The 27,213-nt window shown below is 32.5% G+C and overlaps 1 protein-coding gene and 1 long non-coding RNA gene across 4 annotated transcripts in view; both read right to left on the bottom strand.

Annotated features, from left to right (window-relative positions):
• blo (bloated) overlaps positions 1-27,213 on the bottom strand; it is a 251,200-nt gene that overhangs the window by 142,077 nt on the left and 81,910 nt on the right. The window lies entirely within an intron of this gene.
• LOC143264400 (uncharacterized) lies at positions 364-9,879 on the bottom strand. Its single transcript, XR_013038127.1, has 3 exons — positions 7,732-9,879; positions 2,585-2,678; positions 364-400 (listed from the first exon to the last, which is right to left on the bottom strand). It is a non-coding gene; the product is annotated as an uncharacterized LOC143264400 (long non-coding RNA).

Here is a 27,213-nt window from a genome sequence, read left to right as displayed (position 1 = left end):
TTTCCTGTGACGTCCCGATCGGTTCGTCGCGCCATAGATTTATCTCAGATTAACGTGTAATGTCGCGATTACGGTTATAAATGGCTTGTTGCACGATGCGTTAAACGCTTGGCAATCTTCGCTCGGTGGACATTGGTCGGCTGGAATCGCGGAATTACAAGTCTGCGTTCAGCGTCTGACGGTCGAGTTTTAATGAAACGTTGAAAGGATTTTGCTGTTCACCGTGTGTTGACTTTGAAAAAAACTCGCTTCAGGGTAGAGATAGGCATTTGATCTTCTCCCTTGTAAATTCTCCAGTATCCGATCACTGCATAATTGTACTGTTGCATGCGAAAACTGCCGCGGGACACACGCATTTTTTTCCTCAATTAGATTCTTTACTCTTATCTATGAGCAGTTTCTGAAAGAATTTTATTAAACTCGCACATTTTTATTTTTAACCGACTTCGAAAAAGGAGGAGGTTACTCAATTCGATCAGTATATTTTTTTTTTTTATTTTTTTTTTTTTTTTTTTTTTTTATTATTATTTTTATTTTCTATGTGTGCCCGCCTATTACGCCTAGCTGGATGCACCGATCGGAACGAAACCTTTTGCATCTGGTAGGTTCTGACTCCCCATTGGTACCATTATCAAAAAATTTTTCATTTTTCAGTTGCAAAGTGTTGTTATTGCAAAAAAACCGGCAACTTTTGAAATAAACTTTTCTCTATTTTAGTGCGCTTTTAATATCTTATCACGGACATGATTCTGAACAATTTTGTTCATATAAAAATTTCGCGGAAAGCTTTAGTTTTCGAGATATTAGCGAAAAATTGTTGAAAAGTTTTGAAATCAACTTTGGACGATTTTAATGTCCTTTTAATATGTTATCAGGGGCACGATTCTGAACAACTTTTTCCTTATCCACAATTAAGGGGAAGCTTTAGTTTTCGAGTTATTAGCGAAAAACTATTGTTACTAATATATTGAATTCTACGTATGCCTCCGTGTCTCTGATGGTGTATGAGTCAACATGCAGTCGCCGATTTTCTACTGTTTCTACAAACACGTCTTGCCGGCCGATAAAAAGTGTGAAATAAAATAATTTTTAGAAAAAAAAATACGCCGACTTCGAAATGCACTAAAAAGTATAAAATAATTTCTATTTCCTAATGAAGTAATTTCTATTTCATTCAATCATACAATTACGTAACAGATATGAATGAAACCTATTTACTCGTTAGGTATTATATTAAATACATTTCAACCTTTTCGGAGGCGGCGCAAAATTAAATAACATATTCAAAATAATCTTTTAATTTTTCGCCGCCTCCGAAAAGGTTGAAATGTATTTAATATAATACCTAACGAGTAAATAGGTTTCATTCATATCTGTTACGTAATTGTATGATTGAATGAAATAGAAATTACTTCATTAGGAAATAGAAATTATTTTATACTTTTTAGTGCATTTCGAAGTCGGCGTATTTTTTTTTCTAAAAATTATTTTATTATTCATCGATTAAATCCGAACTCTTTCACTTTCATTTATCGATACGTTTGCGAACGCGAATGCTTTAATATTCAATCTCATTGCGATGTAAAATGACACGGATGTCAAAATATTTAAATATTAAGTTCATCAATCTCCATTAACTGCCATGGTGGTTATCAATGACCGATGCTACAAGTTCAGTTAAATAAATTTTTTATAAGGAAAGAAAACGCAAACAAGACAATGTATATCATTAACAGATCAAGATTAAGCACTTTTGTTCTTAATAACCTGTATTATAATGTGTTTCACCAAATACATCAGTTTTCACTGTGACAGTCATCGCGTTAACTAACGTCTTATTTGATTCTTTATCACCACGTGCTTATCTCAGAACCACTTGAACTTACTCATATCATTACTTATTCATATTCATTCATCTAATCATTCACTTATGTTCACAGATTCATTCATGAATGCAACCACATTCATATACCTAATCATTCATCTAAATTCACTATCTACATGTGTACCTCCTAAGTATTTGTGCATATCTTTTAAATTTCATCTGTATGTATTTTCTAAGTTTCATGTGCATGTACCTTTTAAATACTTGTTACGTGGTGTCCCATTTAAGTTGACATTATAAAAAATCTTGAAGATGTGTGAGTTAAGAAAAACAAACTGACACGTGTCCTTTAGTATTTCAAATGGCATTACGAATTTTTTAATACATGTATGTCTTCAAGGTTATTTCAAGATCATCTTGTCTACTTTTCATTTTCTTCAAGCTTCAAACTTCACATTAATACGATATAAGTATTATTTTATAGTATATTGATGTTAATACATCTTTCGATGCTTCGGTATCGATATGAAATGAAGATATGAAATAAAAATAGAAGATATGAAATAACCAATAACCTCCATGAACTGTATTTAAATGAAATTACTGATTGAAGTTTCGATTGAATGCATCATTAACGATAGTGTATATAAAGTAATATCTAAAGTACTAAATTACTGAAGTTGTATAAATCTAAATTATTATTATTATTACTGTTTTTTGAAGAAACGTTAAAATGTATATAAATTAATTTCACTGTACCGTTATATAAAATGGCGAAGAACCGCAGAGTCATGTCACGCGTTTAAAAACTTCATCCAGGTAAACCATAAATGACCTTGCTGCCGATACATACCTGTAAACACAAAAAAAACTTTCTTTACATATAAATCCAAGTTATAATTACCTAACTAATATATAAAAATAAAACAGAAATTATTAAGTTATAATTTTAGACTGTCGAAATATAAAAGAAGTTGCAATATCTTTGCTTCTTTAATCGTTTGATTACTGGAGTATTGACTTTGTAATTATGTTGTGTCGAAGAATTACAATTTGAGGATTTAATATTGGTTAGGTTAGGAGGATTTAATATTAGTTAATATTGGTAACCTTTAATTTTTTTTACATCATATCTAGAGAATTGTATAAAATACACTCACATGTTATTGCCATCTTTCAGGTTTCTACAGAAACGCTATTGACTTTTCACTTAACACAATATTTCATGAAATTTATGAATATTTTATTGCTACAACTCCGTTTTTGACAATATAGTGAAAGACTATTGCATAAGTTTTCAGTTACAATTTTTAATTACCTTCAAGATAGCTTTTACTGTCCATTGAACATTTTAAAAATACAAGAGAGAAAGAATGGATACAATTTTTACACCTGTCAAGTTAAGCAAATATCTGCTTTTATATTTAGTTCTCATTTAATTTCTTATCTTAGTTTCTTAATTCAATACTTAAAAACCCAAATTGATATGATAATATGTGTGAAAACTCCAATATGAGTGAAAACATTACTTACAGAGTATTCTAAGCTAATGTTCCATGAAATTCAATTTTCCCAAAGTTTCTTATCAACCATCCTAACAAATATTTCATTCCCGCTTCTACTATATTCGTATCGAACGTAATCAAAATAAAAAGCAAAACTTGTACAAGAGTAAGAAAGTAATTTTCCTTCATTTGAATGCCTAAGCAAATCGTTTACTCTTGTTCTCACTTTCACACGTTATTTCATGTTATCACGCATTAATGGTCGATGCGTTATGAGATATCGGCTTAACTGATCGACAGTATATACGCGGAATCATTAAAAAGATTCGAAGCGGAAAATAAGGAAAGTGAATGCGTGCTTCGAGGATACTCGAAGCTAATATCGAATAGATGCTTCAAAGACCAATATCGAATCCCTAACCGCGCCTCGTAGCATCGAGCATACTTTAATTGAACGATCGTAATCAGCCAACGGCGGAGAATTAATAATTCTATGGAAAGAAGCCAGTCCAGCAGAGAGAAGGTATAACCAGTTGCGGTTTATTCCCAAGGGATACTCTTTGCAGACATTAATCCGATGAATCATACTTCTTCTAGTTCTTGCCAATTCTGCGAGTCTGAGAGAATTCAACGATTCGCTGAAAGTTATGTCTTACCTTGAATGGTAATATGATAACGAATATACTAATGTGCTATAAAAATCGTGAAGCAAATTTTTGTCAAATTGAAATTTTTCTTAATTTGCCGATTTGGAAGTTCAGATATTTTCAGATTTGCAAATATACCTTACTATCTTATTTAAGTACTAATATACCTATGTTTAGAAATATATTAAGTACATGAAGCAGCTATTAATCTATATATAATATAAACGTGTTCATAATTTTTTTAATGTTCACGTCCATTTTTTTTCTGTCAGCACGAAACATACATTTTTATGTGAACAAAATAGCGCAGTTTTAAAACAATATAGGGTCCTAAATCGCAGCGTTTTCCCAGAGAAGTTGACCGTGCGGTGTATTCTAGAGCTAATTTTTACAAATTTATTCGTGTAGATGATTGGGATCGCCTAGATTACACGAATTACCTCGGTTACCTAATTCAGTGGCTCGAATTAGCTTGAGAATGGATCAACTTCTCAAGACTAAAATTCTGGGAAATCTGAACGATTCGCAAATAATGCGTCCCGGAACAATTGTTTGCAATAGTTTGAGAACCGATTCGCTTGCAGCCGTTTCTCGTGTCTCATGTTACAGATTCTCGTTCTCTCGATGTCTAATGATAGAACGGCTAGCTGAAGTGTAACACTGTAGCACCCGCGCCCATGAGATTTAAAACGGCGTTTTTCTCACCTGGTATAAGGTCGGCTCCCACCTAGGCGTGGTAGATCAGGGCCCACCTTTTCACGGCAGCTATCCCTTGAGAGCCGAGAGCATTGTTCTCCACGTTTATGTGCAAACATGAAAGTTGCGATATTAACGGACGATCGATTTAAAAAAGCACCCTGATCGAGAGATAGTCGTAAATTTTCACGGTAATGATTGTTCATAACCGGTGCAGCGAACCGTTTATGAAGTCTGTTGTCATGACTCGAAGGGACAGTTAACATTTAATAACATTTCAATCACACGCACGTGGACCGTGCTACTTTCCGCCTTGCCATGTGTTAAATCATGTTATATCACGTCGAGTATGAGGGCACGCATAACGTTTGTGAAGGGTGAACTGAATTTTTATACTGCTATAAAAAGGTAAAAGGTTATTTAACGTTTCTGTGCAAGGATTATTAACATAAATAAGTACTAGATGTTTTCGAATATCTTCGTTTTTACATATTTAAATAGTGAACTACGACTAGTGTCATTGGTATTGAACAAACATAAGATGTTTAAAATTCAATTTTTATCAAATTCAAATGTTACTTGCACACCTTAATACTCTGTGCTATTCTTAAAATGTATTAAGGTGAAGTGGAGTAAGTTTGTAAACGGGCAAGTGCGTATACAGGCTATTTTTATTACAATATGAGTAAAATTTCTCCATTTAGTATGTTTGTTTCCTTGTTTTGTTTCACTATATCCCCTTTTATATTTCAGCTAAGAGTACTTGTTTACAGTATAGAGTACTTGCATAATGCAGTAAAAAGCATTTTACAGCAGATTTGTTAATAATTCTGCTCTTGCTCCATTACACATGAAATAAAGTTTCAAAGTATTTTTAACTTCAAGTTACGCCCTTACCCCATTTTCGGGGAAAGTGCAGAGTAGTTGACATTTTAAACAATTTCCTATCAAAATCAAAATGTACAAGGAAAATTAAGGTCCTAGTTAATATTAATTAAATAGTAGTAATTGTGCAAGCGTTCAACATCGACAGCATTAAGTATTTACATAGCAGACTGAAAATACTTACGTTTAAATACCAACTTTACAGAAACCAGTCTGCACTTATTCCACTTCACCTTAGTTTACTTTAATTTGTAATAACATTTTGATGGCAAATAAATATGCGTAAAGATCATAATATGTGGGGAACAAAATGGCATTTTTTTCTCTTAAAAAATTCAAAATTTATTAGTTTTATTTTCTTTGTAATAATATTATAAAATTTACAATATATCATACAAACAATGGCATTTTTTCTTTAAAAATATACAAAATTTAATTATTTTATTTTGAATTATAAATAAAATTATAATTTGTTTATATTACAGAATTTTTTATGGCAATTTATAGATTATAATGTACAGTAATCTTGAACTTGTAAAAAAAATTTGATTTCAATTCCTGATGTTATTATATTCACCTACCTCACAGAACAAAAAGTTTACTTTATATTCAAAAGTGAACTGCAATAAAATTATATTAGAAAATGATTTTAAACATGTTATAAATTATAATTATGTATATATTTTGATAGACAAATAAATATTCAAAAATAATTGCAATAATAGTGGAAACGATGTTACAGTACATAAAGGACCAATTTAATTTGTTAGCTATTAATAATTAAATCTGCATAATGATATGAAAAGAAATAATTACAAATTGAGTAGAATTCAACTAATTCTTTACCGATCAAAATTAACATACATCGCAGATAATAAGTATAATATTAAAGTAAAATTACATTATTAATGTTTATAGTATTGTTTATTTATAACATTCTTCCGTTATCTATACATTTATTTATTATGTATTTGTAGTTTTAGGAAAACAATTTTTAGCATGTGAAATGCCATACATATAAGTCGCTATTATCTATTTACAATAAAATAAATATACAGTAATTTACCATTATCTACTGGAATTATTTGCTTCATGTACAAAACCGCGTATAGTAAAGCTAGAAGGTCTAAAAGTAAAGAAATATTATTTTAAGAATTAGTTATAACAATAATATAAAGTAGTAAATTGAAAGGTCAAAATTTGAAATTTGGGAATTATCTTCATTCCTAACAATTAGTATTTCAGTATTATTATACATCAATATATCTTACAATGAATATTTTCGCTAGCTAATACATTACAGGAAATAAAAACTCAAATTCTTAAGTGATCAAAGATGAGCAAAAGATACGAATGGGTCTATAGCGGTTCACGGGTCATCACAGGACTGTAAAACCGTTGCTGCTCGCAGGTTTAATGAGAATTTAAAATACAACAGTAAAATATGATCGATTTTGAACAGTTTAAACTTCTTTATCTCATATTACAGCGAGATAACGGGACCAATTGGCATTAAATAACCTTGATTTTCCGGATTCAAAGGATTCCGGTTCGCAACAGGGTTCATAGGGTTAAGAGAGACTTCATCGCTTCCAGATAGAAGGTCTTATTTACCGCTTGTCCATCAAAAGTCAACCTCCAACAAATATAATACTTCTTCAATCCTAAAACTTGTCAGATATGCTGTACATATCAATTTCCAATTGAAACATCGTAAAAGAAGGTGTGCAATTATTCATGCAACTCATCTTTTTCATACTTGCAAGACAGTTCACATTGTCTGCCGTCCGATCGTTCATTCGACACGTATCCTGAAAAGTATTCGATACGTATTTTGAACAGAATATAAAATCGTTGAATATTAATAATTTCTTATACAAGCTTCTTAGAAATGATTCAAACCGATTCTGCGATTACAAGATACGCAGTGAGACCACCAAAGCTTTCCTTTATAACGATCTATGAAATAACATACACTGCCGCTCAAAAGTATGTGGACACTTACATTTTCTTAAATTTTGTGATACATATTATATATTTTTAGTGCTAAGCAATATTTGTTCATTAATTCTAGTATGAATATTGTTGGAATATTAAAAACAAAATGTGATAAATGCACAAAAATATATTTTAGAAAAATTAATTAATACATGTGAAAATAATAGGTACACACGTGGTTTCGTGACGCGTGCTCATCGAGGACTGACTAATTATACACGATGATCGGTATCGCGATGTTCGCAGCGACACCCACTGTTCGTCAATCGGACTCTACTCTACCGACTATCAAATATGAATGTCATGTATTATAATAGTACTAAATTATCAATTAAGTTATTCAACTTTCTGAAATAAATAAATGTCTAATCCGATGGGTGCAAAAGTGCGTTACATTGCGTTGCGCGTGTAGAGTTTGTGGACCTTTTCTCTGGCAGTCTACAATAACTGCATCGCTTAAGTGAGGTCTGTTGCCTTCTAAAGAGTAACATAAACATTTGTAAACATGATTAATACCCAGGATGCCATGACTCGTCAACGCGGTAATTAAATATCATATTTCATCACTATCGGTAAGATATTTAACAAATTATTATTACAATATGTTCTCTAACACTGGAGGAAGTGGAATACATACAAGATAAAAAAATAATTCGAAGATATCACAACATTTTTCGGGCATATAAAAGAATTGAAGAAGTGTCCACATACTTTTGAGAGGTAGTGTATATACAGTTCTACTACTTTCCAAAATCAGTTTTCGCAAGTTCTTCTAAAAAGTGTGCTCTATTATTTTGGGAAGTCAATGTCTACATAAAGACATTTATCAGCATTTTAAAATTCGTTGTTCTTGTTAAAAACATGTCCTATTATTGAGAGATCAATGTTTGAGTAATGATCTCTATAGTACGAAGATTTTGTTTAAGTCAGTTGAAGGTTGAGATCGTCAGAATTATACTTGAATATTATTTACTTCTTTATTTGCTGTGTTACAAAGTGTCTTTGAAATGCTTTTTCACAGTACGTTTCCTGAGAAGATTGTCAGATACCAAAAAGGAAGAAACTCTGGTGATGGCGATGAACTTCTCTAACGCACCGTAGAAACCGGAACGAAAGAGACACCAGTGTCAGTCGAGCAAGAAGTGGAAGGGGTAGAAGAAAAAGGTCGGTCAGAGGGAGAATGAAACGGAAAGTGAATTGTATGGCCAGGTGTGGGTGTACCAGAGCTTGGCACCGAGTACCTGGCTATGGTATGTACCCTCTCGACTCTATATCCGTGCACACTCCCTCATATACCTTCTCTCTTCTCCATCCTTTTCCTTGTTGGTTCCTTTCCCTGTTATCTCTGTTTGTAGCTTGGTCTGCCAGCAGAGACGCTGGCGCCTCCGGCAATTGCACACGGCACAGGTGTCCGCTCGCATTATGCCCGGCATACGGTACCATGACGTCGCCATAGTGAACACCAAGCGACGTTGTAATTTGTAAATTACATCTTGCTCTTGCGAGGACCAAAAAGGAGAGAGAGAGAGAGAGATTCATGATGTTCATAAAGGATGTTTTAATGGCAGTCGAACCGATGGCCGGTCAATGAACCTTCATACAGTATCCCGAGACTTCGTCGAATGTACATTCAAGGTTTCATACAAATTTCACTTTTGGAAGTTTGTTTATATTTGTTAATGAGAGAATTACAAGTACAAATTTCCTTTATACTACAAAATTAAAGCAATTTTTTAAATATTTTTAATCTTGGCTGATATATTATATTCAAATGGCTAATATGTTTAATCTTGAGCTGCTGGGATGGATTTTGAGGTAAATATATGAAATTAGCGCACTTAGTAAGAAGTATAACAATATTTCAGTAAATTAATAAGTAATTTTGTCTATAATCGTGTAAATTGTATTCAGGTGAATGTAAATGTATTTTTCTTTTATAATGAATGAAAATAATACTTCTCTTTACGGTTGAAGTCCAGTATATTACCAGAAAAACTCTAGTATTTTTAATATTTATTGGATATTGTAAAAAGTTCAATGTGCCTCGCGTGCAATCTTTTTGTGCTACTTTAGAAAAAATACATACATTACAATATACTTAGAATGCATAACACAAATCCAGTGGAATTGAGTCTACTTCTATTTCGAATCATTTATTATTCGAATATGGAACACTGTGCAAAATGAAACAAGTCTGCATTCGTATCGTTAAAAGAAAATAAAAAAATGTTGCTAATCAAACGATTATACCAAAAATGAAATGATTGTATAAAAAATGAAATCGTGTGACATTTGAAATTTCTTTTTACAACTACAGATACAATTTCCAAGTAAAATTATGCATAAAAATTTATTAAAATGCATATACCGCTCAATTCACGATAGTCTCCCTTCCGGTTATGATAATAGGTCACGGGAGGACGATGATACTGGTGAACAGAGAAGGTCGATAGCTGGTTGAAAACGTAGAAACCGAGCTCGCAGCTGATCTTATCGGGGACAAACGTTTAGTTCAGTTCGTGGATGGTTATGAGATCATGAATGGAGCCGATTTCGTCTTCCTACAATGATTAAAGGCAACCTCTAAAGGGAATCAAGCTTAACCGAAGTTATAAAGAAGAGCAAAAGATCGAACATGGTCATAGAAAATACGGAAACGTGTTCGATGGTATTGGAGTGATAAGATTTCTCTTCAACATCGTGCCATTTAACTGATCATCATGGAGATTTTAATGAATCGGAGCGCGACATGTTTGCATAATGTTATGAATGACGCAGGAAGAGGAAAACATCGTCTAGTTAGAATAATTGAACGCTGGCGGGAAAAAGGCAGGGCGCAGTGGTGATTATGAAATGAAAAACGCCTGCCGCGGAAATGAGAGGATATGCTACTCGCGTAGGAAATAAATATTGCCGATTACGACGAGTCGGGTGTGTCTCAAAAATTTCGTTTCTGCGAACAAAAATCAATTTAATGGAGCGGAAAATAGGCAGGTGGTTTTATGTGATCATAAGCTATCAAGCAAAGTAATTCAATAATTCGAAGAATTTATAATGTTATTTTATGGCAGAGATATACATCTTACACCTATATGTATATACAGTTCAGAAGTCATTAGAAATAATAATAATAGTTTTCTGTGAATATAATAGTATTTAAAGGTCTATTCACTGAAAGGTGACTCATATTAACGGTTCGCTATAATAGAACAATTTGAAATAGGTACCTTATAATTAAATCTATGAAAAAGTTAAAAACGTAAAATGTCAACGTAAAATAATCAAGGAAGTAATCGTTGAAAGTACGTCTATTTTTCATTTTAAACATAATTTTACTCAGAACTGGCGGGGTAATGAATGCTGTACGAAACGGACACGGCTAACTTTGTAATTTATTGATTGCATGGTATTGAACGCATCGACATTTCAACATACTCCTCTATGAATTTAATAAAGCACATCAATGCACGTATTTGCACAATAACGTTATGTAACGCAGCGTGTGTCCCATGTAGCAATTTAATCGACAAATTACAGGAAAAGTGAAGTCAACGAATTAGTTGACGAACGCTTGTGCAATGTGGGAAAATTGTTCTCACGAAAATTCTTTGCAAAACTTATTTAGGTACTCCTACACGTTATTACCAACGTGTCATTAATTTTCTTATTATAAAATCTGTAATTTTGTTCCGTATTATTACGTTAGGGTATTATAAATTAACAGCATTTTTAAGTGCAATCAACACAGGAATGTTTTCCTCGATACTGTTATATTTTTCTGTTGTAAAAAGTTGATGGAATGTTGATTGCTCCTCTGGATGTCGGTTATGGTACGATTTTCCACTGCAGGATGTAAGTACAGTAAACTTTTATTATATCATCACTAAACCTGATGATGGATCAACAATTTCACGTTTTTAAATTAAGGTGTAATTTAAAGGTACAATTAATTGTGAAATATTCTAAGCACAACTGAATATTTAGCTAAAAGATACTATTCATCTTTTTGTGTACTTAAATTACCAGAACAGCAATTGGCCTAATCAGACTCTAAGGCTTCTAATAGATTCCAATACACAAAACCCATTTCTTTTATATTCGTTGAATACTATCTGATTATGCAAAAGAAGTTAAAAAGTGTAGTATCAACTGTACAGAGTTTAATATGCTAGTAAAATATTTCAAGATAATTCCTCCAGAATCCAAAGAGAGTTAAAGACATTCCTGGCACAATCTCAAGAAAGAAAAAAGGGAATTCACAAACGTTCGCGTAAATTGAACTCGAGCCAGGCGATTCTGTTCCGCTTTCAGCGAATCTTCTCTGTTTGCATGACCGAAGGAGAAGAAGAAGGCTTCAGAATGAAAGGAACGGCGAACGAGCGTGCAATTTCCTCGATGTATTAACAAGGGGCAGTCGGCAAGCCGCGTTACTTAGGGCAGACGTGCATTTACGATTAGTTTCGAGAGGCACGCAACGGAATTCGAGCGAATCCACTCGCGAGGAATGCAACACATTGTAATGACCGCGTACACTGACGTCCATAAATATTTAACCATTTATCAGACTTGTCTGCGTTCGTACATTTCAAAATTTGTCCTCTAAATCTGACCGTTATCGATTAATTTTCATAGGTTTTCGTTCATTAAAGTTGCTTTAAATTAAGGTACTCTTTTAATTTTAAATTCAGTCCCTTTTATCAAGGACTTCTTCGAAGCTGCACTAGAAATATTGCTTGTCGATTATCGATAAATTGTTATTAATATTTAACGATATACCGATAATGTGTATCATTAAAATATCGTTCAGCTGATGAGGTGGAGTGTAACGTGCAATTTCATCATACAAATTTATTTATTTTGTTTATGTTTCAAATTTAATCTTGCCCAATTGCAAACAAGAATAATTTGACTTAAATGATAAAATTATGTATCGTCAAGCAACCAGTTCTCGATCACTTAAGCGCAACTATCGCAATTTTTTTAACTTATAGGTAGAAAAGAGCTGAATCAAAGGATTTTGAGAGTGTCTATGTTTCAGAAAGTACAATGATAACAATGATAAAATTATAATTTAACTTTTGAAGTCAAGAATGCAAAGTCGATCAAATTATCTTAATAATGTTATTCATATTTTCAATTATTGACAGAATATCAGTAAGTTAAATTATCAGTAATAATAATAATTATACAATTATTAATGATAACTATCAACAAGTAAAGTCAGTACAAAATTTACTACTCTTTTCTAGGTAATTGCCTCCGATATTACCCTTGAACGTTTTGCTCACTTTCGAGATATTAAAAAAAAAATTAGAAAACATATTTAAGAAGTCGTACAATAAAGGGTGACCCTAAGTCGTATTCTTACTCGATGGGATCAAATAAAATATGATCTCTAATTTTTGTAGGTACTAATTTTACTTTTTTTAAGATTATCCATGTATCGAAATATCTAATTGTCATTAATTAAAAAGGAAATAAAATAGGAAGTTTAAAAAAGGACTGTAATATTTGTAAGGTTAACTAAAATTAATTTAGCTGACGTTCATATGAAAGATTATTAAATACGAAGGTGTATTTAATCAAATAATATATACGCAAAATAGAAATAAATTACTTATGCAAATTACAGAAAATTGAGGCGTATAACAGCTCAGTGAAATTACAATAAATTCTATCTATTGCAATAAGTTATATTGCAAATAACGGAACCATTGGGTATATAAATTGCTCGAATTGGTAATATACATTAAATTGGTTAAAAATAAAAACTCCTGATATTGCTACAGCCTGCGTAACTACCCGTACACATAATGAAGGCAAAACGTCACTAATTTACATAAAAGATCGCGTAAACGTGGCAATATAATGAAAGGCTACTGTATCACATAATGAACAACAGTAGCAAAAGCCGTAATACTCCCCTTTTACTCAAATGCCCATACCAATATTATAAGTTGTATTAACACTATGGTACAGCCTTAGAATCTTGGCGTAGAAAATTATCGAGGTTATACTATGTTTATCGACGACATTCTGCAGTAAAGAGCAAGTCTGGTTTCTGTAGGAAAAATGTAGCAACTCAATCTAAAGAGGCTTTCTACTAATTTTTAGGGACTTTTAATGATTTTGAGGGTTTACAAATTTAAAGACGGATTAATTTGGGGATTAACAATTTAGAGAATTTGGAATTTTGGATTTGAGAATTTAGGAGTTTGACAGTCCAGAATTTTGAGAGCATAGCAATTTGGAAAATGTAAGAATTTGGGAATTTAGCAATTTCGAGATTTAGGAATTAGGAGATCTATGAATTTTCGGATATAGGAATTTAGAGACGTGGAAATTTGAAGCCATAGGAATTTGTGAACGTAAGATTTTAGGAATAACAAAATTTAGAGATCTAGGAATTTGGAAATTTAGGGATTATAAAATGTAAACAGTTGGAAATTTATGAATTTAGTAACACTGAAGTTTGGGAATATAAAAATTTGCAGATCTAGGGACTTGAAAACTTACGAATTTAGGGGATCTAGAGTAATAACGTGGGATATTGAAGAATTTGAACCAGTAGAAATTTAGGCATTTAAGAATTTGGAAATTTGCAAATTTATGGATGTGGAAATTTAAAACGCTGAGAATTGAAAAATCTGAACTGTAAACTTTAGAAAATTTAAAAATGTGAAAGTATGAACATTTGTGAAATTCACATTCGTCTCTTATCATAGACATCTTAGTTTGAAAACCTTAGTAGAAGTACCTTCGTTGCGAATCTCTCGAACTAGAAATAGTACGAAACGCATGAAAAATATGTCTCTATTAGTGTCACGCAGAGTTTCAGCTCGAATATAAGTTACTTCGCCAGATGAAAATCATAGTTGATCAACATGGCAATTTGCAAAGTTGTGATCATATAAAAAACAAATGTCTTAACGTTCGAATATTGAGATCGACGGTCCCCGATGTCTGATTTACCGACAAGAATTTCTTGGTGGGGCTATCGTAAGCTTTCATGTATCGTAATGATAACCTCCACGCGGTTGCGACATTCTGGTTATGGTAATCGGATAGCAATGCAAAGAGAGAAACTTAATTGCTCTTAGCGGTGATTCGATTTCAATCGGCCGGCAGGTTGTATTTCTTTCTGCGTAATCGTTCCTACTTCCGAATACCGCCAAATGGTGCGATTATAGCGATTATCAGTTCTTTATTCGATTATCGAGAAACTAGACTCGTTCTACCGCCAGGTGTATTGATTACGGTGCAGGAGAACTTCTTATTCCGTTCCAATAATATTAATCCCGTTTTGTTGTTTCGATTATAGCAAATCGATTTAATTATCATATTCATGATATATTTATCTGAGCCGTTTACTTTAAAAATGGAGGAAATTCATTTTTTATATGATGTTTACTGATATTTACTCAATACGATATTTGTATCTATTAGCAATCGGTGGTCAAAATAATTCAAATTTCTTAACATTTGAATGATGAAAGTTCGGCTGATTAACGGTATTGGAAAGATATTTTGAAAGTGGTGCAAGTCGATTTGAGGTTGAAATTTTTAGCGAAATATATTACAAAAACTATAAATTATAATATATTAGTGGCCTAATGTTAATATGAACCTTGATCTGTAGGTCTATCTAGGTATCAACACTGATTTTTATTATCATTTTGTTAGTGAGATCTAGTTCACTTTCTAATAAATATTCAACGAAGTCGACACGGTTCTCATTTTAATATCAGTGCCTTTAATAGTTTCATTATTATTTGAAAATTAATTACGAATTGTGATGTATTTTATTTAAAAAGAAAAAGCTCAGAATAATTTCAACGAAAGTTTTAACTGTAATTCATTTGAAAGTAAAGCTGATAGACAATAATACAAAAATAAAAATACTTTTCAGTACAATAACGCCACTCCGATAAAATACATATGAATGTAGACTGACATAATTGTATACTATATTGTTATACATAAATACAGTTGCACACAGTTATACATGATATAATTATATATGAAGATAGTTACACATAGTTATATATGAATGCAGTGACTCTTTATTATATCCTATTAAAAAATTTCATATCGTAAATTTGTTTTATTTACGAACAAAATTAAAAAGAGACAGTCCCAAGAATTTCCAAGATGGTAGAAATTTTCGACCACCCTAAGAGTTTGCCACACAGCAACACAAGTTGAATTAGAATTCATAAAAAAGCAGATAGAAAGGCACGGTCCACGATCACGTGCAAACTTCTCGGCGGGCCGCAAAAATCTCTTCTCGTTGAGTCAGGGAAAAATTATGGCCGCGCTAAAAACAAGAGAGAAAGAGAATAAAGGCTACGATTATGAATGCAGCCGCCGTGCTATGGTTCTCGTGGAATGCGCCAGATTGTGGAGCAGCATTCGAAACGGAGATAGGTTCGCTTTCTCAGGCTTTGTTTCGCGTCAAACTCACGTGCCAGGGAAAATGCATAGTAGGTGTCTGATACCAGCACCGTGTGACTGAAGTAATTATGAATTAGAGTCTTCGTGTCACGGGTTCGATGACACTGTTCCTCATTAACTCCAATCAGTACCTGCTACTGGTTTTCAAAAGAGATCCGTTTATTGATCAGTTTCGTAATTAATACATCGAGTTCACGGAAGATGTCAAAACGACTTAAATTCCTTATTTTAAATTACAGAAATTATGCTTTTGTCGAAATGTATAGGAACTTTTGTGAGATGAAGAACAATTGTATAAATAACTTTATGTTTCATGTCTTATTGTTATACTTTATTTTTAATCTGAAAGGAACTGCACACCGGACTTCCGTAAATAATAGCGTTAAATGTTATCACAAGTATGAGAAAAAGATTATAATTCGGATAGTTGGTTACAAATTGAATTAATCATAATTCAAATGTAATTAAAAATTATTATTTATTAAATACGATTGCAAATGTCTAGTATCTTCACTGATAATTATTTTGTTAAATGTACAAATTTGTAAATAATATCGACAACACCATTCATCGAACTTAAACACAGTACACATATTATAATGTATAAGAAATATAAAATAAAATGATGTAGTTGCAGATTGAGTTGTATGTTACCGCATTCCAAGCTTTTGACGTTGTTCCATCGATCACGTGGGTCAATAATCGATATTCGTGCGCATTCGGAAATATGCGCGTGATAAAATGTTTAACATGAACGAACAATAAACAATTTCCATAGCGATCGAGTATTGTTGCTGCTCGATACAAACGTGGGTAATCTCGAGAGTTGCGACCAGGAAAGCTTTATTTGGCTTGGGTAAATAAGACTACTGTCATATTTCCCTGTATACAGACACTTTGCGCGGCCTCGTCTCTTGTTGCAGCACGATTGTTTGCCTTTCGCGATCTTCTGGCTCCTGAAAGTTATTCAGTCCACTTCCAATATGGAGAACGACAAGTGGTGCAATAACCGTACTTGTCCCGTTCGAGTGGTCCTCTTTGGCGTCCTTGTATGCAGTTGCAGTGTTTCTGTTACACGCCGCCATTCTCAGATGGACAATTTCACTTTCGGGAACATTATGGCAAGTACTGTGACTAACTACAGTAAAGTCTCGACATGAACGAGTCTTTGGGTCATACATTAATCGAAGTTTAGCGAACATAGTAAAATGAGTGAAGAAAATATCCGAACCGAATGTAAACGAACAGTAACACATCGGTGAGACAATCTTAATGCAACAACAAAACGTTTTTATTTTGTCTTCTTATGAAATATTTATCAATATATCTGTGATATTTTCTTGATTAAAATGAGGTTAAACACGACGTAATTGGAAATATTTGTTTGTAATTCCAAGCGTTTAGCTTATATCGAGAACTCCAATAAGTTAGTATAAGTAAATATGTTTCAAATTGCGTTTGATCTCATTTTAATTCGGAAAATGTCACGAATATGATGGAAAAAGTTGTATAAAAAGTATTGTGCCTTAGTATTGCAAATAGGCTTTCGATCTTTGTCCGTTGCCACGATCGCAGCGTCACACGCTACATCTTCCCGTCTCCGGAAATTATTATTGTTGTTTGAACCAGTAAATATAATACAAATTGTATCATATTTTACTTTATTTTAATAAGGAAAAATGTTGAAAATCTATCGATAAAAGTTTGATAACGAAAAAATCAAAAATAAAAAAGTTTTATACATATTTGCATTGGTGTTGTTTCGCGGATATACATACTCAACCGGTGTCACGTGACATTTTTCAGCGAGCGAATTTTATGTCTGGAGATATCGTAACTCGATATCAGCACATAATTGTACGAAAAATTATTTTTCTTCAAGATTTCGATGTTTCTTCCATTATAAAAAGATAAAATCCAAGGAAAATTTCTATTTTCAATTTATAGTGATACCAATGAATTGTATCAACAAATTAATTTTCCAGTCTAATTATGTTGTTATTAATAATTAGACTAATTATATTACAATAGTCAAATTATGTTGTCATGCATTAGATGTATTGTATTGCAGTACGTTATATTATCATCATGTGGCGTATCGTCACGCGTTACATCATCGCGCATTGTACTTTCAGGTGTTGTATTATTACACGTTAGATTACTATGCGTTTTGTTCCAATGTTGCACAAAAATGCTTAGAATAACGACAACTGTAAAATTAACCGCTATTGTTTAACGATAATTCAAAATGTTTATATAACAAAGATAAACAAATTTCAATCTTAACAAGTGATATACATCAATTGAATTAATGAATTGCATATTTAATTAATACTAAAATGCTTAATTACGGAGTGCGCAAATACTCCCCTTTCAAACCACAAATGAATTAAAGAAACTATGTAAAAAATAATAATATATTCAATAAATAATTTATGAATTTGGAAACTGTACTAGTTAACATTATATACTATTTACATAAAAATAAAAGTAAAACGGCGCTATGTAACTACTTATTAAACAACATTTCCTTAGCACCGAAGAAATGCAAATAAGAAATAATAAATAACGAAAACAACAGGTCACTAAAGTCGTTATGACTGTTCATAATTTTGTTTTAAAACGATAAATATACATATTGAATCAATGTATATATTCTCATATCATGAAGTGGATCACTAAGGACCAATCTATTAATGCTCACATATTCAATTTTTATATATTATTCCTCCAATATTTCAATTCCTTCTGTTACGAGATATAACAAAATAATTGTAGCTGATGTATCTTTGCATTTCGCAGCTTCGGGTCATATAATCGTCCTAGTATCCAATGGTTACATCATTCTAAACGTATTGTGAACAGTAGTACAAACGACCGGTATGAAATTCCTTTTCTTCCAAATAGGATAAAGAAAATCAGTTTGAAACTCATAAACAACCCATTCATCGATTTCCAAGAAACACAATGAACAACGGCAGGTTATGGGTCTCCTGAATACTTGATCCCACGACCTTGCGAAGTGGGTCGCGCAACGGGGAAGGAGACGATTATGTTCAGTCAAACATGCGCGAGTGTAATTTACGTGCAACACACTTAACATATACGGAACAAAATGGCTTGGACTGTATCTCTGTGATCTCACGGGGCCCTGTGACAGTTCATAAAACATGTCGGCGACGTGCACTTTAATAAGCGTAAGCTGTTCATCGAGGACTCACTTGCCCGCGGATACTTTTCACGAGAACCTTGATCAACCAAGTGATAGATGATGCATTCTTGAGTTTTCGTTGTTAAGAAACTTGTATAAGAGGAATCGATATATGATGACAAATTTAAGATTATACCAGATACGGGACCCAACACGTTATCAACTGATCATGGCTTTTTTCCGTATGGTGATTTTCTCGAAATAAAATATAGCAAACGAAAGTAACACTTTTTACATTTGGCCTATTTGGCCATCACCTTTTAAAGATGCAGACACTAGAATTATAGGAAAGTATGTTTATCGGCCAAAGTTAGTTTCTCCGTAATAAATAATCAATGATGTCTTTCTGTAGATATTGCGATTATTTTCGTTCTGACCCATTAGGAATCATTTTATGGAGAATTAAGTAAAAATACTTTTCTTAACGCATAATAGGATGAAGCTTAACCTAATTAACCCTGTGCACTCGAAAATATTTTCATTGTTCTCAACAACTCTTTGTAGACAAGCTTGATGACAAGTTTGATGAATTTTTTTGAAGTTGTTATTTGTCTAGTATTAATTATCATACTGTCTGTTTCACTGTGCTTAACACTGTTGATATAGTTAGAGAATACTTTTTTTTTAATTGTATAGTGTGAATACACAACTCGAATGCAAAGGGTTAATGTCGGAATATTAGGAATAATAGGAATCTACTATATGTAGTTTTCGATTTTTGAAGTATATCTTCTCTGCTCTGACCACGGATACATTAGAAATGATGCAATATGTGTTTGGCAAGTATTTAAGGTATCATACAAAAATGGCACGGTGAAAGGAGCATCAAGGATCCATTCGAAACGATCCTTCTCCTTTCGTTCTCATTTTCGCGCGCGATTAATCAACTTGAATGGCTGTGGATTGGTGAAAAGCCTCGATATCAGCTATGCAACGACTCGTGTACCAATGTTCCCGGGTTCAGCGACATAAGTGATCTATTTACGGACTGTTAAACGCGAACGTGCAACGAGATTACGTTGTCAGACGGGCTAACAAAGTGCGGTGCAAAACATAGCCGCGAGTTAATAAACTTGCGGCACGTCTCCGTAGATAAGTCTCCGCAACGGCCTTGCTGCAGGACACGCTTCAAGCAGCTGATCGTTATAATCGATAACGTGGTCGGAAGTATGCAAAATACGCGAGTAATGTCTTCTGCGAAATCGTCCAGCTGAGGCCCGATCGAAATGCAAAGTAACGCGCGGCCATTTCGCAATGGGTTTGAAGAAGTAGATCTCACAAGATGTCTTCTCGGTATGGAATTAATTTATTCGTTATGGTCCACGAAGCACGTACAGAACGTTACAAATGAAGAAACATAGCTAAGGAATATTGCTGACCGTATCGAGATTTAGCCGACTAACAATACACAGTAGTGTGGGAGATTCCTGATCAAGTATAATCCGATTTTTAGTCGCATGTTTATAAAATTTTATATTTCAAATTTTTTGTTCACAAATGGGAAACATTTGAGAAAATAATTAATTACATATTAAGTATTGAATATGGGAAATTCTGTTTATGTTATATAAATATAGTATTAATATACTACGTAAATATACTATATAAATATATAGTATTTCATATATTATTACTATATAGTATTTCATTTAGATTATACATATAAATATAAATGTTATGTATTATATTATGGTTTATATTATGTATAAAGATGTTCATAACTGTAATAAATGAATAACTATAAGATTAGAAGGAAGATAGAAACTGACACCTTACGTGTCATATTTTCTAAGGAAACCACCCTGAAAGGAATAAGATCCTATTTCAGTTCCTATACTGCCTTTTTCACTTTAATATCGTCACGCGTGGTATTGCGTTGTCGTCAAGATACAGGACGTCTTTCAATTCACAGACCATATCTTATCTTACAACGAAACCATTCTAGCAGAAATAAGTTCCTGTTTCAGTAGGTACTGATGCTGATTTTTTACATTGCCGATGGCAATGCGTGATTTTGTGTCATCGTCAAGACAATGACAAGACCCAAAGAGTATGTTCATACTTTACAACTTCAACCAATAGGTAAGCAATGTCGCAATATATTATTTATACAATATATTACTTTTAGAATGCAATATACTACTTGTACAATATATCGTATATTTTAACACTTTTAATAGAACACTTAAATATATGTGTAGTATACCAATGAATTTGTAATAAAATTCTCTACACTTTTTGTTATTATACAAATTTGAATAAATTGTAAAATAAGGTTATGAAAAATTTTTTTGTTATAAACAAATTGTATTTTGCAAAATTCGTTAACATCCTGTTATTATACGCAAGAAACCATACAACTTTCCTATTAGAAGTTTTAATGTATTTCGTATGGTTTTCTAGAGAGCCAAAAGGGATCAAAACTTTAAGGGCTCGTTTCACCCCTTAAACCCGCGTCTCAGCCGATAAAAAAAAATACGTGTCCCTTATTTTTGCTTGCTTAACAAACCTACGAAGTTTCATCAAAATCGGAGGGGGGCACTTGCGTGCCTTTCCTTGTAAGTATTGTATAATAGAACGGCGCTTAAATAGAAGTTACGGTTTTGATCCCATTACTAATGGAGGTTCGAAACATCGAATATTTAACATACACTTATATTCACAGCTGCGTTTTATTCTAGAATATATTGTAAGGTAATCAAGAATATTAATGGTAAAAGGTGAGGTTTACCAAATAAAATAGTGGACGCGATTTAGAAAATACTGAGTTGTTTTACTGTTGACTTTTCACGGTAAATGCCAATACAAGAGTGTCTTCGTAGACACGATCTCGTCTTGAGGACACCCCCGTTAGTATGGCTGTTTAGGGCACTTAGGCCCAGCGAAATTTCCCTGAGGAAGGGGAAATGCAATGACAAAAGGCACATGGCCTGTGTCGACCATTCGTCGATTTCTATTTTCTAACAATATTATATTATACATATCATAGTAATATTGTTAAACTAATTAAAATAAGGTCTATCACATATTTTTAAAAGGAAATTTCTTGAGAAAATAATTTGGCCACTTAGTGTACAAAATGCTTTCCAAGTCGTAAGAAATGGAGTTCGTTTATAATTTTTATTAAGGTTGACAGAGTAAATGCTCGAATAGGGAATTACGAATTTTCGAAATTTTAGGAAATCGGAGATTCGCAAAAAGAATTAAAAAATTTTAGTATTTGGAAGCTCAGAAATTGAAATTTTTTTTCAAAATAAAGACATGTATAAAGAAATTTTATTCCATAGTTCTGTTATATTTCCATATAAATTTATTTTTACTTTATTTGTACCATCATTTTTGTAACATCCTTGGGATGTAACTATAAAGTTTATTTTAAAACTGGAAAGTACTAAATACTGATATTGAATACTAATAAATATGAAATAAATATATGACTACTAAATACTAATATTAATTTGATATCGATAATAATATGAACTAGTTCACCCCCGTTTAAAACTAAAAAGTATTAAGTAAAACTCGCCCGAGCAAGTGTTTATGCGTGAGCGGTAGAACTCCTTCTCCTACATCGCCATTTCTCTTAGAGAAGTTTGCCGTGCACGGCGCTGTACGGAGGGTCAGCATGTGACCCATTTATTACATTTTCCCGCAATATTTCAACGAACAGACATTTTTTCGCGGTTCGTGTGGCACGCGCAGAATGCTACGTGGAAAAGACAGACGACAGGCGTGCAAGGAACTGGTAAGTAATAGGTTACAGTCGATCGCAGTATCGACATGTAATGTATACGACTAGTATTGTGCCACTGTTTGCCAGCAGTGGTTGTGGACCACCCACACGAGACCACGGTATTCTCGTAACAACATTCTCTTGGCTAATTACATAACCAGTCATCTCGACCTTCTCAACTTCAGGTGGACCGACAAAGTTGCTATCGTGGAAGATGGATAACCGTTCGCCACGACAGTTTCATCGTTTTGATCGCACATGCATTAGTACTAATGATGATAATCAGTTGGAGATGACTCGTAACAGCGACTCTGATTATCATAATTGCATGCGCACTCGAACAGGCTCTGAATCCTTAGTTAACTTACGCCGTTTATGGCGAATTGTGGTAACATGGCTGTAAATATTAGACAAATTTTTCTTAACGTTGTTCGGTCATAAAATTAATATATCATCATAAATTAAAATATAACTATTTTATTAAAGAATCAGTATCGAAGAATAACTAACCACGTGTAATTTTAATATATTCATCCTTGAGATTTCATAGTGAGATCGCGCAATGTTAAAACATTAACGATTTCGGACACGGTATCGCGTGAATGGTTATATGTTGAAGTAAGCGAAGATCAAAAGTTTCAATTTTCTGAAACGTTTTATCTTAGAAAATATTATTTGAGCTTAGGTACAAACAGTATGCTTTAATTGAAATTAATTAAAATAATAGCGTTTGATTAAGATGATATGAAATACCATTCTGTATACGTTTTAATATACTTTTAATTTATGAAAATAAATTTCAATTTATTTACAAAAAATTCAAATTATCGACAAAACTTGTATTTCAATTTAAGCAACGTATATGTCAGTCTCGATTTACATAATACTTTTGTAAGAACTATTATGTAAACCGAGGATTAGATAAGTACATGTATCTAATTCAATTTCCTGATCGTGCAGTTATTGTTATATTTGGATACCTGTTGCAGATATTGAGAATTGTAATAGAGTAATAACAGTCTAATGTGTAAACACTGATATTCAAGCATAGACTTTCTAAAGCGTAGATTTAGTAGTAGATAAATAACACATACGGTCTACTTCGAAATTGACCCTGTCAGTCACCAATGATTGACGTCGTTCCACGCGGATCGAGCAGTGTCAATCATATATGTTCGACCGGCAATCAAACTGTTAATATTACATGGCATGGCAAATGTGAGACAGGTGATTCTATAATATTGAAACATTTCGAGTTGACGTTACCCTTCATCAATTTTCCTTTGTTAACTTTTTCTTTACTGCTGCGATTCACTTTTGCGCTGATTTTTTTATTAAGACGTGTTTCACATGTTACTAGGTATTTATAAATATTATTATGTATGTATAGGTTCTAGAGTAATTACACCTAATTTTACTTTACCTTCAGTAATTACCAGATTAGTGATTATTATATGAATGAATGTAATTTTATAAATTTGTAAATTCTAAATAAATTTTAACGTTTTTGTAAATATTACCAAAACCATAGTTAAATAATTTTAGTACTAACAAAAAAATATTATGTACATAGGAGTTTGAGAGAAATTATACAGTTAATTACATTACTGCCATATATTTTTATAGTGTCACTTATGATTTAATAAAAGTATGTAAAAAGGAAACCAAACGAAACCAACAATAATATGATTGTTAACAAAAAAGTGATTTTATTTAATGTGAAATTTACGTTTACAGTTTTTGAATATATGCTTCTATTTTACTGAATTTTAAACGTAAAACTGGTTCCAACTCAAAGTTTAATGTATTCAAAAGTACATGTATTTCCAACACCCAAAATAAAATTTTCGACAATAAAATTATTTACATTGTATAAAGAATCCATGTACCACTCAGTTGTTTTTTGTTCATTATTTAAGGTAAACTAAGCTAGTTGAGAATCCCTGCTCTAAACCATTCAATTCAATTTTCAAATTGATACGTTACAAGCACTTTACGATATTTCTACATCACTAAATCAGATTGCATTCTATACATTCCTACGTCAAATATTTGATACGATACAATTTAACTCTAGAATGGTACACTATATCTTTATACTACTACATGCAAAATTGGAGTCTTTCAGGTTTGGCATCATTTTCACATATTTTAAATACATGAAGAATTCTTTAAAAATTCACTGAAATCTTTTCGGTATATAGTATAAGGTTATAGAATTTAATTCTCCAAAAAAAAGTAAAAAATACTCTATTTGCAATAATTTTTCACCGTATGTCCTAATAAGATGCGTGTACACTTGCATATTAAGATCAAACATAAATATGATAATTATGTTGATGATCACATTTAACATTTGTCATTTTAATGTGTCATATAATATCGATTTAAACTGTTATCATTCGATTTATTAAGTATATCGATACATCATCGATATATTTATTTAAAAATATTGATTTATGGATACTCAAAGTATTAAAATAACTACATTTCCATATTTCTATATCCTCAAATTTGTCGGTTCCTATTGAATTTTCATTTTAATTAATCAGCAAAAATAAATGTGTGTTGAGAGTCCCAGGCCGTGTTTATACCTATAGGCCAATTGGATGAATACGTTGCAGACCTCTTATTTTTTTCTGAGGAAGTGAGCGCCAGTTTTACCATTTGTTTTAGAAAGTCTTTTCACTTTTAGTTCATTCCTTGAATCGTGAATAAATTAAAGTTTCACTGAGTTTAAGTTTTATTTATTTAAATAACCACCCCACATTCCAAGAGTCTCCAAACCCGAAAATCTTAAAATATCTACATTCCCATATAAGAAGTTTTATTGGGAACATGAATGACTCCCTTGTGCTATGCAAAGGTTAATAATATCACGAAGGTTTGCAATCTGTGCATACCGATACGAAGCACGCGGTGTTTCTCAACGCGAACATCGTGACCTCATCGCCTATTGAGGCCAAATAAAATGCTTCTCCATTGATGAAACGAGTCTCGAGATGGGCAGAAACCTTGCCACAACTATCGTCCCGTAAATAATTTCAAACACGAGGTGTTCGGTGCCGTATTGGGAGAGTGTGTTACGCGGTGCACTTAATTGCTTCTTTCTTCGTCGCCGGCGCTTACGAGCCTCTCTGCTTATGGTCAATTATATGTGGGCCAATATCGATATACGGTACAGAGCACATGTTGCCGGGTACCTTTCGCAAATGGCGAACGGCCTTTTATGAATAGTGGTCAATCTTGTTGCCTCGTTTTGCTCCATAATTTTCCTTTTTCGGTAAAGCTAACTATTTGAGTTCGATCAAGAAATATTAACAGCGAAAGTCCAGTAGACTTATATTGCCGATTGAGCGAATTGATATATTTAACTAACCTTAAATATGTAATTTGATTTTGAATTGGTATCACATTTATGTATTGATACATGGAAGACTAATAAGGTATACAGGGTGACTCACCACATTTTGCCATCTAGATTTGCGTCATTATTATTACTCATAGCAAACAATGTTTCAGATGAAGTTGAATGGTATTTTTTGTAGGTGTACGTGTAAAGGACATATGAAGGTCATTAATGTTTTTTCAAATGGAATCATATATTTTTTATTGCGTCAGCTGATACTCCTTCACATTCTTTTCAAAAAAGTATTAATCTATTTATGTGAAAAAATCATTAGTTTAGGAGATATTTTAATTCTAACTTGTTAGGAAATCGTGACTTTCTGGTCAATATTATGAATTGCTCTAACTGGACAGCAAATGTTTCTCTACATACTTTGAGAGGTCACGTGTCACCAAACGAATTGTGAGTTTTTGTTCTTTTTTGTTACGCAGTAACAGTGAAATTTAGTCTCTGTTATGTCTCTAATACGATGAATTATCACTTCATAATGAAGAATTCTAAAAAAGAAAAGATAGACACATGTTATCAGTTTATTTTGAAGCTGGGAAAAGCGCTACACATGCAGAAAGATTATAATGTTAGTAAGTCATTAATTTCCCATATTAGACCATATTAAAACATTTAAAATCATTATACTCGTTTATATAGTGAATAATAATATCAGATTATACAAAAAAGGTTAAAGAAAATAGTGCCTCAAAACGATGTTTAGCCTTTAATTGAAATTTATTTCACTAACATATAAAAAGTACAAATATACAATTTTAATAATATTACATTTCATGCAGTAACGTAATGTAAATAGTATTTCATTTTACGAGTTCCCGTTTTCATTCTAATTTACTAAAAT

Source organism: Megachile rotundata, chromosome 4 (assembly GCF_050947335.1).
Source record: "Megachile rotundata isolate GNS110a chromosome 4, iyMegRotu1, whole genome shotgun sequence".
Lineage (NCBI taxonomy): Eukaryota > Metazoa > Arthropoda > Insecta > Hymenoptera > Megachilidae > Megachile > Megachile rotundata.
The sequence above is the reverse complement of the archived record's forward strand: the minus strand, read 5'-3'. Positions and strand labels throughout refer to the sequence as shown.